Consider the following 18,095-nt stretch of genomic DNA (forward strand, 5'->3'; position numbering starts at 1 on the left):
TGTTGGATAATTCATTCAGCTGTTTTATGATGATTTTTAATTCACATGATCTGTTTCGAAGTTATACCACTGTATTAACGAAATAAAGGCGATCGTCATTTAGATTCCATCCATGAAAATCAATCACGCAAAAAAGGAAGGAATAAGCATTGGAGATTAACGTCCAGTCGACAGCGAGTTCTTTAGAGACGGATCACAAGCTTGGATTACGAAAGGATAGGGAAGGAAATCATCCGTGCCCTTTTCAAAGGATCTATACCATCTGCCTGGAGCAGTTTAGGGAAATCTTGAGAAATCAAAACATGAAAAGCTGCACGCGGATTTGAACCGTCGCCCTTCCGAATAAAAGTCCAGTCACGCAAAAAAGTATTTACTTGCAGTTCGCTACAGAGCGAGCTTGATGACTACCCAGCATCGTTGATATGGACCGTCAAATGCTGCCAAAGTCACTGCAGCCTCAATGAGACAAGAGTATATTTACTGACCGATTTGAATTTCTTAATGAGTATTATACAACTATGGTACTGTCTTAGGATACATACGGACAATTTTCGTCGACAAGTTTAGCACTTCTGTTTGGATTTAGTATCCCAAAGGGAACTATTTTACAGCAGCCTGTCACGTGTTAAAAAATGTATTAGTCCGCTTTTATGACTGCTATAAACTCTGAAGCGCCAAAGAAAGTCGTATAGGCATGCGTATTCAAATACAGAGATATGTAAACGGGCAGAAGACGGCACTGCGGTCGGCAACGCCTATATAAGGCAACAAGTGTCTGGCGCAGTTGTTAGATCAGTTACTGCTGCTACAATGACAGGTTATCAAGATTTAAGTCAGTTTGAACGTGGAGTTGTAGTTGGCGCACGACTGATGGGACACAGCATCTCTGAGGTAGTGATGAAGTGGGGATTTTCCTGTAAAACCATTTCACGAGTGTACCGTGAATATCAGGAATCTAGCAAAACTACAAATCTTCGACATCGCTGTGGCCGGAAAAAGACCCAGCAAAAACGGGACCAACGACGACGGAAGAGAATCGTTCGAGGTGACCCTTCCGCAAATTGATGCAGATTTCAGTGCTGGGCTGTCAACAAGTGTCAGCGTGCGAACCATTCAACGAAACATCATCGATATGGGCTTTCGAAGCTGAAGGCCCACTCGTGTACCCTTGATGACTACACGATACAAAGCTTTACGCCTCGCCTGCGTCCGTTAACACCGACATTGGACTGTTGATGACTGGGAACATGTTGCCTGGTCGGATGAGTCTCGTTTCAAATTGTATCGAGCGGATGGACGTGTACGGGTATGGAGACAACCTCAAGAATCCATGGACCCTGTATGTCAGCAGGGGACTGTTCAAGCTGTTGGAGGCTCTGTAATGGTGTTAAGTGTGTGCAGTTGGAGTGATACGGGACCGCTAATACGTCTAGATACGACTCTGACATGTGACATGCACTTAAACATTCTGTCTGATCACCTGTATCCATTAATGTCCACTGTGCATTCCGATGGACTTGGGCAATTCCATCAGGACCAAACTCCCCAGAAATGAACAATATTGAGCATATCAGGGATGCCTTGCAACGTGCTGTTCGGAAGAGATCTCCACCCCTAGTACTCTTACGGATTTATGGACAGCCTTGCAGAATTCATGGTCTCATTTCTCTCCAGCATTACTTCAGACATTAGTCGAGTGCATACCACGTCGTGTTGAGGCACTTCTGCGTGCTCGCGGGGCCCTACATGGTATTAGGTAGGTGTGCAGTTTCTTTGGCTCTTCATTGTATAAAAGTAAATAGCATTTTGATATAAAGTGTCATTGACCTACTTTGTTATGTTTTTAACGGGCATACATGGTATTATCAAAAAAGTGCATGTCTAAAAGAATTTTATGTTTTTCCGTTTCTGTGAAGTAAAACATTCCCCATTAGATTTTATTGCGTTTCATTGCACACTGAGAGGACAAAAGTAATGGTATTCCTTCCAGTATCGTGTCGGACCTTCTTGCGCACGGCATAGTGCATCAGCTCGAAATGACATGGAACCAACAAGTCGTTGCAATTACCCTGCAGGAATATTGAAACATGGTCTTTCTATAGCCGTCCATAATTGCGAAATTGTTGCCGATCCAGGATTTTATGTCCCATAAATGTTTGATGGGGTTCATGTTGGGCGATTGGGTGGCCAGATCATTCGGTCGAATTGTCCAAAAAGTTCCTCAAACTAATCTCGAACAATTGTGACCTGGTAGCGCGGACCATAGTCCTCCATAAAAATTCCATTGTTGTTTGGGAATATAACCTTTCCAGTCAACGATGGGTTCGATTGTACCTTAGGACCCAGTCCATTTCACGTAAACACAGCCCACAACCATAGTGGAGCGTGCCTTGTTGATAACTTGTGTCCATGGCTTCGTGAGATGAGCGCCTCACTCGAACCCTACCGACGGTTCTTAACAATTGAAGTCGGGACTCATCTGACCAGGCCACGGTTCTACAGTCGTCTAATGTCTGAGGGATGCGGTCACTAGCACGGGAAAGGGGCTGCAGGCTCTATCGTGCTGTTAACAAGGCATACGCATTGGTCGTCGGGTCGGGGCCATAGCCCACTAACACCAATTTCACCTCACTGTCCTAACGGACTCCCTAGTCGTACGTCCCACATTGACTTCTGCGACTATTTCACGGAGTGTTGCTTGTGTGTTAGCACTGACAACTCTACTCAAGCACCACTGCTATCGGTCGTTAAGTGAAGGTCGTTTGCCACTTTGACACTGTGGATCCCGGAATATTGAATTTTTTTACGATTTCCGAAATGGAATGTCCCATGTGTCTAGCTCCAACTATCATTCTGGGTCCACAAGTCTGTTAATTCCCGTCGTGCACCCGTAATGTCGGAAACCTTTACACATGAATCACCTGACTACAAATGATAGCTCTGCTTTTTCTGTTGTTTGACCTCTGTGTCTACAATTCACCAATAGTCAATGAACACTACCCTTAAATGACAACTAGGAACGTCAAAACGTAGAAGTATAAAGCACCGAACCGTGAAGTGATGCATTGGGAGGGCACTTCATTCGCATTCGGGAGGAGCAGAGTCCAGATCCCTGAATGACAGTCCAGATTTGCTATATCGTTTACAGCGAATCCTGCGTGGCTTCCTTTGAATATACCACATCCGGTTTCTTCTTGAAAACCAATAATAATTATTATAATTATAATTGTAATAATATTTCTTCAGTATAATGAGTTACTTTAATTTACAAAGCTTAGTACGACCCCAGGGCAGGGTGTGATGAGAGCAGTGACCTGTGAAAGAAAACCATACTGTTATCCTTCTGGTTGTAACAATAAGTTTCTTTACATTAATTCGAGGATGTCAACTGTGGCTAAAGTTAGAAATAAGCCTTGATTATTTCAAAAGATATTTTGCGGGGAAGAATCTCAGCAGAAACTGGTGTGAGAGCATGGAAGCCCCCACTGCCGGATATGTGTGGTTGGAACTTGCGGAAATCCAGGTGCTACTTGGTCATCGGTTTCCCCGTCACTGTACAGCTACACCGCAGGGATGAGTCCTTCCAGAGGCCACGACATTCGTATTACATAAGAAAGAACGCAAGAGAGTCGCTGCGATTACACACGCAATGCCTCGGTGTGGAAGAAGCAAGTGCGCCGCTGGCCTGACTTGCTAATTACCCTGAAGAGCGGTGGCACGATATATAGCTACTGAAATGCGGCATGCCGCCTCGGCGTCAGCATAATTAGCTACCAGGTGCTAGTGCCAGACCACAAAAAAAAAACCAAAAATTATATTTCAAACATAATTCACAATTAAATATCAAAATTCAGTAAACATTCATTTTAAAGAATTAATTTACACATCACTGGTAATGAAATTACTTCAATCTTGCTTTTAAACTACTTACAAGAAGTGAAAATTCGAATAAGAATCTTTGGAAGGAAGGCTTTGGCTACAGGACAACCGGCGGACCCAGTCGTCGTAAGAGGATCACCCCACAGGCTCTGGTAGAAAGGCAGTTACAATCAATCACCGCAACAGACTGAAAATTAAGATTACATTTCAATTATAAACAGAGCCCCAATAATATTTTCTTGTTTTAACAAAGCTAAAACACGTTAAAATATTAAATCATGGCACGTTAGGAAGATAATGTAAATATGAAAATATGTTGGATGGTGAACTTGGTCGAGTATAAATGGCCACAAGTTTTTTAACCCGTGGAACGTTCAATTTCTTTAAGAAAATTCCAATATGCTTACAGGAAGCTAACTGTTTCAACAGCACGGTTCGTAATGAAATACAGGGTGAGTCACCTAACATTACCGCTGGACATATTTCGTAAACCACATCAAATACTGACGAATCGATTCCACAGACCGAACGTGAGGAGAGGGGCTAGTGTAATTGGTTAATACAAACCATAAAAAAATGCGCGGAAGTATGTTTTTTAACACAAACCTACGTTTTTTTTAAAATGGAACCCCGTTAGTTTTGTTAGCACATCCGAACATATGAACAAATACGTAATCAGTGCCGTTTGTTGCATTGTAAATGTTAATTACATCCGGAGATATTGTAACCTAAAGTTGACGCTTGAGTACCACTCCTCCGCTGTTCGATCGTATGTATCGGAGATCACCGAATTACGTAGGGATCTAAAGGGAACGGTGATGGACCTTAGGTACAGAAGAGACTGGAACAGCACATTACGTCCACATGCTAACACCTTTTTATTGGTCTTCTTCACTGACGCACATGTACATTACCATGAGGGGTGAGGTACACATACACACGTGGTTTCCGTTTTCAATTACGGAGTGGAATAGAGTGTGTCCCGTCATGTCAGGCCAATAGATGTTCAATGTGGTGGCCGTCATTTGCTGCTCACAATTGTAATCTCTGGCGTAATGAATGTCATACACGCCGCAGTACATCTGGTGCAATGTCGCCGCAGGCTGCCACAATACGTTGTTTCATATCCTCTGGGGTTGTAGGCACATCACGGTACACATTCTCCTTTAACGTACCCCACAGAAAGAAGTCCAGATGTGTAAGATCAGGAGAACGGGCTGGCCAGTTTATGCGTCCTCCACGTCCTATGGAACGCCCGTCGAACATCTTGTCAAGGGTCAGCCTAGTGTTAATTGCGGAATGTGCAGGTGCACCATCAAGCTGATACCACATACGTCGACGCGTTTCCAGTGGGACATTTTAGAGCAGCGTTGGCAGATCATTCTGTAGAAACGCGATATATATTGCAGCTGTTTGGGCCCCTGCAATGAAGTGAGGACCAATGAGGTGGTCGCCAATGATTCCGCACCATACATTTACAGTCCACGGTCGCTGTCGCTCTACCTGTCTGAGCCAGCAAGGATTGTCCTCGGACCAGTAATGCATGTTCCGAAGATTCACTGCCCCGTGGTTTGTGAAACCCGCTTCATCGGTAAACAAGTAGAACTGCAACGCATTCTATGTTAATGCCCATTGACAGAATTGCACTCGATGATTAAAGTCATCACCATGTAATTACTGATGTAGCGACACATGAAATGGGTGAAAGCGGTGACGATGCAGTATGCGCATGACACTACTTTGACTCAGTCCACCGGCTCTCGAAATGTCCCGTGTACTCATGTGTGGGTTCATGGCAACAGCAGCTAACACACCAACTGCACCCGCTTCTCCTGTGACGGGCCTGTTACGGACCCATTTGCGTGCTACAACCATACCTGTTGCATACAGTTGGCGGTAGGTGTTTTGCAATGTGCGGCACGTTGGATGCTCTCTGTCCGGGTACCATTCTGCATACACCCTGCAGGCTTCAGCTGCATTTCGTCGACACTCGCCATAGATGAGTATCATCTCCGCTTTTTCAGAGTTCGAATACACCATGGTCACAGTCCCTACAACACTACACTATCACAGACGTCTGGTAACACGGTGTACTACAGTTGGTCTGCGTGCGGAGACGAATGCAGAATAACAATAGCAGCAAGTGCTACATGCGGACACTGGGACAGCTAGACCAAACCACAACAGTGCACTACAGCTACACTCGTAAACACGGTCATCATCGTAAACATGTCCCTGCAGATGCTGCTCGCCGACCGTGGCCCGTGTTTGTTTCAACACGCAACTGAACGTCGGAGGTTTCAAGCGTCAACTTTAGGTTACAATATCTCTGGATGTAATTAACATTTTACAATGCAACAAACGGCACTGATTACGTATTTGTTTATATGTTCGGATGTGCTAACAAAACTGACGGGGTTCCATTTAAAAAAACGTAGGTTTGTGTTAAAAAACATACTTCCGTGCATTTTTGTATGGTTTGTATTAACCAATTACACTAGCCCCTCTCCTCACGTTCGGTCTGTGGAATCGGTTCGTCAGTATTTGAATTGGTTTACGAAATATATCCAGCGGTAACGTTAGGTGACTCACCCTGTATATAACAGTTATTTAAAAATGAGTAACTGAAGAAGAAATAATTGCCTGGGACATTTTTTATTTTTTTTATTTCGGAACTGCCACGGTTAGATATGCGTTGAAACTTGTATTTACTTGGTTAACCCCAATGAAATTAAAAGAAAACGTCCGTGTGGTAGCCCTTGAGCGGGAGCTGCCGTTTGTGAGTTAACCTAGTTAACGAGATGGGAGTTCAGTCCTCAGCAAAAGGCACTGTAGTCACTCCACATCGTGATTCAGACTGTGCAGCAGCTCTACAACTTAAGAAGCTACATAGTAGCTAAGACTATGAAGGTCGAATCGCTTTGGTCTGAGTAGTACAAGAGAATGTCTTTTACTTGCTCTTATTAAGCACAATGAAACCTGAGTAGAAACACTAAGAAGGTTCGCTCAGTGGTTCGGCTTCGATGAACGTTCAAAGGTTAATTACGAAAAGCCAGACACGCAAAGGTTACCATGCAGTTGCCTTGCCTTGTTTTCGCCCAAACTGACGACTTCCGCTAGGAAATAGACGAGAGCGGAATCAATCAGGATATAAATTATAGTGGTTTCTCCAATACAATAGAACGATCTTCTACTGCAGATATTACAATGAATCTAAACGTGAGTGAAACACAGGTAAGCATATAAAAACTATAGCGCTACGTTATACAAACAACAAAACTGCTCGCTAAATAATATACAGGGTGTTTCAATATGAATATACGGCTTTTAAGGCTTTGTAGCACATATTACATTCACCTTACAATTACAGATAATACACCAAATGAAAGAGAAGCACAAACAGTTTTTCTTACAATTATTCAGTGTGAACACCAATCACACCTCGAGTCAATAGGGGAGTTGTTCCGAAACCTTGATGAATGTGTCAGGAGTAACTGTTGCAATAACACTGTTTCTAAAGTCAGATAGAACGGCTGGTATTGGAGGCACATACACATGATCACGTCAGATCGTGTGTGAACATGGAGATCATGCATAAAATGCTGTGTCAACCGGACCCTAGCGCCCAATCCACCGGTCGGATACAACGTCGTTTAACCAGTCACGTACTGAGTTAAGCCAGTGAGGCAGCACACCATCTTGCTCCCAAATAAAGATGTGTTGTTCATCTTCTTCCCATTGAGGCATGGGCCATAGCTCTAGCACATCAAGATAAGAAACATCAGTTATAGCTGATTCACTGAAAAAGAAAAAAAAAAGTGGTTCAAATGGCTCTGAGCACTATGGGACTCAACTGCTGAGGTCATTAGTCCCCTAGAACTTAGAACTAGTTAAACCTAACTAGACCTAAGGACATCACAAATATCCATGCCCGAGGCAGGATTCGAACCTGCGACCGTAGCGGTCTTGCGGTTCCAGACTGCAGCGACATTAACCGCACGGCCACTTCGGCCGGCGAAAAAGAAAGGCCCATAAACTTTCCATGGGTGCAATTCTTGGGGGCTAAGCGTGAAAGACTCACACTCATTCAACTCGTTTTTCAGTCACTCTTTGTCATTCCATACTCTTCCCAATGCGCACAGGTATACAAACAAAACTGTTTTAGTTGCTCTTTCATTTGGTGTATTATTTACAATTGTAAGTAGAACACAATAAATGCTACAATGTCTTAAAACCAGTATGTTCATATTGAAACACCCTGTATAGTCTTGACAGATGGTCAGGTGAATCAATGTATCTACACACTCGGTAGAGGCAGTTCACATCAAGATTCAGAACAAGGCGTTCCATCAACCAACGCCGCACGGTACATCCCAGAAACCAAGCAGGCGATTCGGACTACCAATTCCGACGGCGAACCGTCCAAAACGCAGGCCGGCATATAGGCCCCGGCTCGCCGCGTTTGCACTCGGAATTGCTGCTTGCTTCCTCGCGTCTGGCCGAGCTGTCCTCCACAACTCCGCTCGATGGTTCGGACACCGGCTAACCACACTTACACCTCCGCGCACGTCCTCTAGCTCCGCCGGCGAGGCTGCCCAGTCAAAGATTACAACTCCCGTTGGAAAACAAAGGTCGACAGGGCCCCGCACGTCTCAGTCACAGTAATGAATTACGGTGCTGGACAGAAATTTGAATTCGCTCCTCCGTAACAAGAATATAGTGTCACTGCCACAGCGACATCCTAAAATGGCTCTGAGTACTATCGGACTTAACATCTAAGGTTATCAGTCCCCTAGAACTTAGAACTGCTTAAACCTAACTAACCTAAGGACATCACACAACACCCAGTCATCACGAGGCAGAGAAAATCCCTGACCCCGCCGGGAATCGAACCCGGCAACCCGGGCGTCGGAAGCGAGAACGCTACTGCACGACCACGAGCTGCGGACATACATCCTAAAAGCTTTTGCCTTTGCAACACACCACCACTTATTAACTAAAGTACGATGATTTGGCGTATCAAACGATATTCGCCGCTGGATTGAGGATTTGTGGCTGGGAAGGACACAGTGTGTTATCTTGACTGGGGATTCATCTATTGGAACAGCCATAACATGCCACAGCATGCCACATAGAAGTGTGATGAGGCCCTTGCTATTCTCGTTGTATTTAATAACCTAGCGGACAATGTTAATATTAATCTTGAGAGGTGGCATGAGCCCCCTCTCATATTTCTATCTTACGATTTTCCTCACTAATTGCATGCAGTGAAAAGTCGCTATTCCTTCACACGCGGACTTCCCACGCAGCGTCTCTCGTCACCCAGGTGGTCCGGTGACAGGCGGGCTCTGCTGATCTGGAAAGCGTTAAGCCGACGGGTGTGAGGAAGTCGAGTGAATGCTTTGCAGACGCCGACATTGTCAAAAGACACGCCCGGAGGGGTCTGAAGTAGCAGCTGGGCTAGAGGTTCCGTTACTTCGCAGAAACTTAGCGAAAACACTTTCTGGCGGGCTACCAGCGAGGCGTGGGAATGACTTGTGTACCCAGGCAGTTGTGGCGGGAAAATTCCCGCGCTTTCTGCAAAATAGTAACTGTGATTGGCTTGCTCAGGGCATAGCTCCGTGACGTAGCAAAATCAGCGCAGAAATTGGCGCCAAGAATCTCCATTGGTGGAATGGTAGTGCTCTGGCAATAAGTGGAATTTTCCGCCGGTTTTCGAGTTGCTGATTGGAACAGGGCCACTGTCGTGGGGGCGGGAATGTTGTGTGTTCGGCCTGTACGGATGCTCTAGGTAGTCGGCTCTCGCCTTTGGGTCGAGGACGTCGAAGCAACCAGCCATCGCCTCCAGTACGCCAGATCGTGTTCTGGCAGTTAAGAAGACAATTTGGTAATGTATGTCCGCAGCACCGGCAGATAGGGATTTTCCTAGGTGATGATCAGAGCTCAGCAGAGCGCGCCTGTTCGTCTTTTTCTAACTTTGTTCTGTCTTGAGTAGCACCAATTAATGTTGGGTTAGCTGTGTGTCTCTCTTAAGATTTGAGTGGCAAGGAATTGGCTCCACATACCACTTCGTCTTAAACCTCACAATCTAGTTTAGGGACAACTTCACCTTCATAGCGTTTGTTTGAGTATCCAATTTGAGCCAATTTGATGTATTATAAATGTTTCATGTGTTTTTGTTTATTATTTTGTGTTTAGTCTTAATAAATCATATTGTTATTTTGGACAGAACTTTCATTCTGTTAATCGGTAGAGCAACCCATCATTTCTCACTACGTTAATGAAACCTTCCTTTATTTAACTTATTTATCAAATTAAATTGTTGCAGGTGCCAAACTCTTTTCTACTCCACTTGCAGGGTTGATTACAGTCAGTTCGCGTATATTTTTTAATCCATGTGCAACAGCAAAAGTCGGAGTTAGAATAGGGGGGGGGGGGGCTTAGAGCATCATTTACATATGGAGATTCTAGAAGAATTTAGTGTTAAATACACTGCTTGCCCCAGCACCTCGCAATCTCACAGTTGGTTTATGTGTAATAAAGACTGTCTTAAAAAATCTCGACAAATATTCCACCAGATCGTGATAATATTTCAAAGTGATGCAAAGAGTGGTAACTTGCTCTGAATGTTCAGAAATGTAAAATTGTGTGCACTTCACAAGACGCACAACCGTTGTACCCTATAACTAAGCCACACCTCCAGTGGCTCTGGACTGTGAGCGCGATATAGGACGGCTAGCGGCAGTCGCTCACCCCACTCGGAAATGGGGCCTCTTCGCTAGCACACTATCGTTCGTGCTTATTTCAGGAAGCCTCTTCCTTGTTAACATTGTGATAGCTGAACTCTGTTTCTCGTGCAAAATTTGTGATGGATCTTCATTCGGTTGGAGAAACACAAGTTAAGTAAATCTTCTGTTTACTGTGATAACTTGCTATTAATCATTTCTGCTCCTATCCAGCTCTACTGCGACGACAGTTGCCGCACCACTCGGTAGCCCGCCTCTCCTTACCATTGTGTATGAAGCCGTACGCAATAGGAGACAGTTTTTGGTTCATTGCTGAGACACTAGGAAATACAACGTCTACGGCGGAGTTTGTTAACAGGTACTCACGCAGTCCTTCTAGGAATGTTCCTCAGGTGTGTTGGGCCCATACCAAATAGAGCAATAAATATTGAACATGTGCCAGAGAGTTCAGGTAAAATGGTCCAAGGTTTTCTCCCCCTGTGGACGAGTGTGACGCTGGAAAACACGAACTGACAAACGTTTGGAGAATGACGTCAACAATCCCATCAAAGCCTACTTGGAAACTTAGAAGAATCAAAATGACTGAGAGGTACCAACTAAAAGACAACTTTAGATTAACCACAGCGCACACAGACGTAGCTGAACAGTCATTTTTTTCAATCTCCGTACACTAATAGAATTGGATGAAACACCTGCAAAATGTTTTAGTTTAATTTAGCGTAAAACTACCCTTTCATCTACAATCATTGTCGAGCTTAGACACAGATATTGACTAGGAGGCAGTTGAATAGATACTCGGTCGTGATATTCGTTAGTTTCCGTAGTAGGTCACAAGCGCTGACAAACAACTCCTGATCTAGTAATTTGCACAAACATGTTTCGTCCTCTCACGTTCCTTAATTCGTCTGCAACAAAACCGACGCCTTTACAACTAAGCAAATTAATTAATTATTTGGCACACCTATTTGGGAAGTGAGAGTGACGACTGCGTGCCAGGGGTGGCCTGAGGCTGGTACTGTGTACCAAACCCGGTAGCCAGAGGGCCAAATAAATAAATTCCGACAATAGATTAAAATCTAAACTCTTTCGGTGTTTTATCGGTAATACATTGACGTGAAAACAGCTATGGGATAGCGATATGCTCATACACAGATAGCGGTAGTATCGCGTACACAAGATATAAAAGGGCAGTGCATTGGTGGAGCTGTCATCTGTACTCAGATGTGAAACGGTGTCCGATGTGATTATGGCCGCACGTCGGAAATTAACAGACTTTGAACGTTGCAGCTAGATGCATGGGACATTCCACTTCGGAAATCGTTAGGGAATTCAATCTTCCGAGATCCACAGTGTCAAGAGTGTGCCGAGAATACAAAATTTCCTGTCATTACCTCTCACCGTGGACAACGGAGTGGCCGACAGGCTACGCTTAACGACCGACGCGTTTGCGTAGAGTTGTCAGTGCTAACAGACAAGCAACACTGCGTGAAATAACCTCATAAATCAATTACACACGTACGGCGAACGTATCCATTAGGACAGTGTGCGAAATTTGGCGTTAAGGGGCTATGGCAGCGGATGACCGACGCAAGTATTAAAAACCCAAACATTTCAATAATAATCTTCAGGCTCAGTTTCAATTACACTTTACCAGTCAGACATCTTTGCTGACAAGCACACAGGAGATTGAGAAATACCAGGCTTAAATGTCGGAGCCTGATATTAAAACTTATGAAAATCAACCAAAGAATTTTATTGCTAAGAATTGTTGCTTAAGATTAGTGCATCGACAGCTTTCATTTGCAACTTTATTTTTTGTACAAGAACAGCACGGTCAATGTAACATGACGAAGCTATGCTAAAACGAAGTTCTTTCAAATCACTGAAGTGGCTCATAGACAAATTGTAAGAAAGCATTACTCAGCAACGAATAGGACCTAGGATCAAAATGAATTGGGCACAAGATGAATTACAGAAAACCAAATCGCAATACTGATCTTTTACGCAAGGAATTTCTGAGCTACTACTGACGCAAAACCGTAAACACCAATTTACAATAAATAAACTTTGTTTGTAGTGCAGACTTCCATCAGCAATGTAATCCTATGTAATGCATAGTCCCGGTCTCTTCCTTTTTTTATATAGGAGTGATGTTTGTACGCAAGCAAAGTAAGTTCTAGTTTCTGTTGCTCTTACTGTTTTCAGAGTACAAGCCCTATGACGAAGAGGAAAGGCAAATGTCCTCAACAGCGGGTACCGCGGTAAGGATTTCTCAACATTACTCTAATCAGTTGTGGACACAAACACGCTGATCAAAAAATTAGTCACCACCAATGGACATCGCACTAATAACGTATAACGTCGCCTTCATCCTTGGCTCAAATGGCTCTGAGCACTATGGGACTCAACTGCTGTGGTCATAAGTCCCCTAGAACTTAGAACTACTTAAACCTAACTAACCTAAGGACAGCACACAACACCCAGCCATCACGAGGCAGAGAAAATCCCTGACCCCGCCGGGAATCGAACCCGGGAACCCGGGCGTGAGAAGCGAGAACGCTACCGCACGACCACGAGATGCGGGCCCTTCATCCTTCATTGTGGGTTTAATGCAGCGAGGAAGGGAGTCTTCAAGTTTCTTTAGCTATGCCCTATGAATCTGAAGCCACTTACTGATGACTGGATCCCGCAACGTTACATTCTGGAGGTACCTGACGTTTCGCTCGGTGTTCCAAATAGTCTCAGACATTTTCTGTGGCATTAAGGTCGCGTGATTTCGTGGGCCAGTCAAGGTGCAACGAAGGTGACGGAGTGTTCGTCGAACTAGGAACATATGCGTGTAGCCTTTTGAACACGACTGTTGTCATGTTGGAAAAATGGAGATTTCATCATAAAGATGTGGAAGGAAGGGCATCGAAAATGAAATAAACATCCTTGATTTTTTTACGGTAACCTAAATGAGTGGAAAAAAAAAGAAAAGACCATGCGGTTCTAGGCGCTACAGTCTGGAGCCGAGCGACCGCTACGGTCGCAGGTTCGAATCCTGTCTCGGGCATGGATGTGTGTGAGGTCCTTAGGTTAGTTAGGTTTAATTATTTCTAAGTTCTAGGCGACTAATGACCTCAGAAGTTAAGTCGCATAGTGCTCAGAGCCATTTTAACTGCGACTTAATCGTATAACTGGGCCGTATGTAGGCCGATGCCTCGCTCATTATAAAAAGAGGCAACATTGCAGACCGTCGGATCATGCGACAAACCTTCCTTCAGCTACTATCCAGTTTTTGCGGTTTGACTAATTTAAGACGTTTTGTGGAGAACCTAACTACAAATTTCCATTGCACGCAGTTTTGTACGTAATATTCGCTTGGAAACGGGTTGAGATGTATTAGCATGCACTGTTGTGTTTGAAAGTGATTGTCGTTGACAAAGCACGACCCTGGTCTTAGGCTCTTGCCGGTTACAGTCTTTTTACGACCACTGCTCTTACGCAATTTTACATCGGTGCGAGTGTTACACCATTCACTGTAGACACGTTTATAAGTCCGCATTGATATAAAATGTCACATGCCAGTGTCGACTCATCTTACTGCGCTGATTCCACACAGCCTACGGGCATTTACGCATCACTTCACTGAAACTACTTACGTCATACTTGAAGGCCTGGTAGCACTTGTTGAGCATCTACAGCGCTTGAAAAGAAGCGAGTGATTCTTTAAGGGCCTGACAAATATTTTGTCCGGTGAGCTTATTTGAAAGCCGCAACTGCATATTGGCTCCGTTATTGCTCCAAATGTCATCGACTAGTCAAACAAACACTTCATTAGGTGGTTATTATATCTAACAGGTTACCTTTACAAACTCGGTACACATTCTGTATAGCTAACATCTAGGTAGCCTGAAGTTGATAAAGGCATGGAAGTAAATCGGGTAGCAAGCCTTCATCCACTGGAGACCAATGGCTTTTTGTATCTTTAAGTTTGTGGGCACTTTTAGAAACCACAACAAGCCATACAATTCTTTAAAGATATACCTTTATCGTTTTCGAACTTGAAAACTCTTCTAGCTGGGATTCCACATGTATTTGTCAAGGCGTCCTATGTCCATGTGTTAGTGGTTTCATTCCGTGAACCATGTTCCTGGACGACGAAACCTCCATATATGAAGACTACGCTCGGCATAATTGAACAGTGTGTGCATTGTTTTTCCTCTCAAGCTATACACTTCAATGTATGTAGCAAGCACAGTTCCTGCTTCCTGACACCACACGTCTTCAAAGATATGGCGATACTGTCTTCAAAGTAACAATACAAAACTACAACAGTGAGTGTACAATTCAGTGTTCATATGTACACTCTTAATATATAGTGATTTCGTGAATAAGGACTGTATTCCATTATATCGTGCTGCTAGTTGAATGCAAGAGACCTCAACAGGTAATATAGCTACCTAAGAATAAGAACTTGTGCTATGTATTTAAGGAAAGTTTTGGATCAAGTTATAGATGGTTGCTGTTTTTACGTGACAGATCACTACCTTAAGAATACTGCTTATAAAAGTGTTAAGTCAGTATGCAGACAGAACATCAAAGATCAGATGATTCCGACAGATTTTACAAGCCAGCAGAAGTTATTCAGTTATAGAGATACATCCGTTTGCAGCATCCGTCGTGGTTTCCATGAAACTTTCTGCGTTACTTCCTGAAATGTCACCGGTTATTAGCATACTCTAAATACATGGAATAAGCAATATTCATATTTTATATGACATGTTGTTGTGGTTTTCAGTCCTGAGACTGATTTGATGCAGCTCTCCTTTCTTCTCTGTCCTGTGCAAGCTTTTTCATCTCCCAGTACTTACTGCAACCTACATCCTTCTGAATCTGTTTAATGTAATCATCTCTTGGTCTCCCTATACGATTTTTACCCTCCACGCTGCCCTCCAATGCTAAATTTGTGATCCCTTGATGCCTCAGAACATGCCCTACCAAACGGTCCATACTTCTTGTCAAATTGTGCCACAGACTCCTCTTCTCCCCTATTCTATTCAATACCTCCTCATTAGTTACGTGATCTACCTATCTAATTTTCAGCATTCTTCTGTAGCACCACATTTCGAAAGCTTCTATTCTCTTCTTGTCCAAACTATTTATCGTCCATGTTTTACTTCCATACATGGCTACACTCCATACAAATACTTTCAGAAACGACTTCCTGAAACTTAAATCTATACTCGATGTTAACAAATTTCTCTTCTTCAGAAACGCTTTCCTTGCCATTGCCAGTCTACATTTTATATCCTCTCTACTTCGACCATCATCAGTTATTTTGCTCCCCAAATAGCAAAATTCCTTTACTACTTTAAGTGTCTCATTTCCTAATCTAATTCCGTCAGCATCACCCGACTTAATTCGACTGCAATACATTATCCTCGTTTTACTTTTGTTGATGTTTATCTTATACCCTTCTCTCAAGACACCATCCATTCCGTTCAACTGCTCTTCTAAGTCCTTTGCTGTCCCTGACAGAATTACAATGTCATCGGCGAACCTCAAAGTTTTTATTTCTTCTCCATGGATTTTAATTCCTACTCCGAATTTTTATTTTGTTTCCTTTACTGCTTGCTCAATATACAGATTGAATAACATCGGGGAGAGGCTACAACCCTGTCTCACTCCCTTCCCAACCACTGCTTCCCTTTCATGCGCCTCGACTCTTATTACTGCCATCTGGTTTCTGTACAAATTGTAAATAGCCTTTCGCTCCCTGTATTTTACCCCTGCCACCTTTAGAATTTGAAAGAGTATATTCCAGTCAACATTGTCAAAAGCTTTCTCTAAGTCTACAAATGCTAGAAAAGTAGTTTTGCCTTTCCTTCATCTTTCTTCTAAGATAAGTCGTGAGGTCAGTATTGCCTCACGTGTTCCAACATTTCTACGGAATCCAAACTGATCTTCCCCGAGGTCGGCTTCTACCAGTTTTTCCATTCGTCTGTAAATAATTCGCGTTAGTATTTTGCAGCTGTGGCTTATTAAACTGACAGTTCGGTAATTTTCACATCTGTCAACACCTGCTTTCTTTGGGATTGGAATTATTATATTCTTCTTGAAGTCTGAGGGTATTTCGTCTGTCTCATACATCTTGCTCACCAGATGGTAGAGTTTTGTCATGACTGGCTCTCCCAAGGCCGTCAGTAGTTCTAATTGAATGTTGTCTACTCTCGGGGCCTTGTTTCGACTCAGTGCTCTGTCAAACTCTTCACGCAGTATCGTATCTCCCATTTCATCTTCATGTACATCCTCTTCCATTTCCATAATATTGTCCTCAAGTACATCGTACTTGTATAGACCCTCTATATACTCCTTCCACCTTTCTGCTTTCCCTTCTTTACTTAGAACTGGGTTTCCATCTGAGCTCTTGATATTCATACAAGTGGTTCTCTTTTCTCCAAAGGTCTCTCTAATTTTCCTGTAGGCAGTATCTATCTTACGCCTAGTGAGATAAGCCTCTACACCCTTACATTTGTCCTCTAGCCATCCCTGCTTAGCAGTTTTGCACTTCCTGTCGATCTCATTTTTGAGACGTTTGTATTGCTTTTTGCCTGCTTCATTTACTGCATTTTCATCAATTAAATTCAATATTTCTTCTGTTACCCAAGGATTTCTACCAGCCCTCGTCTTTTTACCTACTTGATCGTCTGCTGCCTTTATAGACATAGGGTGCAGGAAATAATTGAGGAAAAGTCGTATAATACTGCTCCACATTCGGTATGGATGCATAGTTCGAGAAATCACAATTTAAAATAGCGAGAAATTCCCGAGACGAAACGACCTGCCTCATTTGCGTAGCCTGATGGTACACTGGGTATTCCAGAATGGAAGCTTAAAGTTCCGGGAGGAGTCGTAGACATTTACGTGAATCATAAAAAGTTACAGTCATTGATGAGACGTTTAACTATCCCGTCATAAAATATTCACATTCAAATGTTTGTTATATGAGTCTCACAACTGTCAAAATAAAATTTTAAAAAACTCCATCTCCAGAATCAGTGTGTTTGCGCCGTCTTATTTATGCTTCTTGTCTACGTATAAACTCCACGACAGCGTCTACGATAAAATATATCTATTTATCTCGGTTCTCTGTTAACTGCCAGTCAAATATTTCTCCTGTACGTGGCGATTTTATAGTGAGAAAATAGTAGTACTACCATAACCACGACCCATTTAGGAAAAAATACGATTAAGAAGTTCTTCTTGCCTGAGACTGTGCTTGGAACCGCTATGTCGTAGGGACAACACACGTTATTATGTGTCTTATTATTCTGTCGTACTTCCGAGTAACGGAATGCGTGAAAATGCTACCCCGACTGTTAGTTTGGGTGTTAGTGAAAAGAGTTTTCCCAGCCGTAAGAGATCCACTATTTCTCATGATTTGGCAAATTTATTTTACATTAACTTTGTTGCAGGATGCCATTC

Source organism: Schistocerca cancellata, chromosome 2 (assembly GCF_023864275.1).
Source record: "Schistocerca cancellata isolate TAMUIC-IGC-003103 chromosome 2, iqSchCanc2.1, whole genome shotgun sequence".
NCBI lineage: Eukaryota > Metazoa > Arthropoda > Insecta > Orthoptera > Acrididae > Schistocerca > Schistocerca cancellata.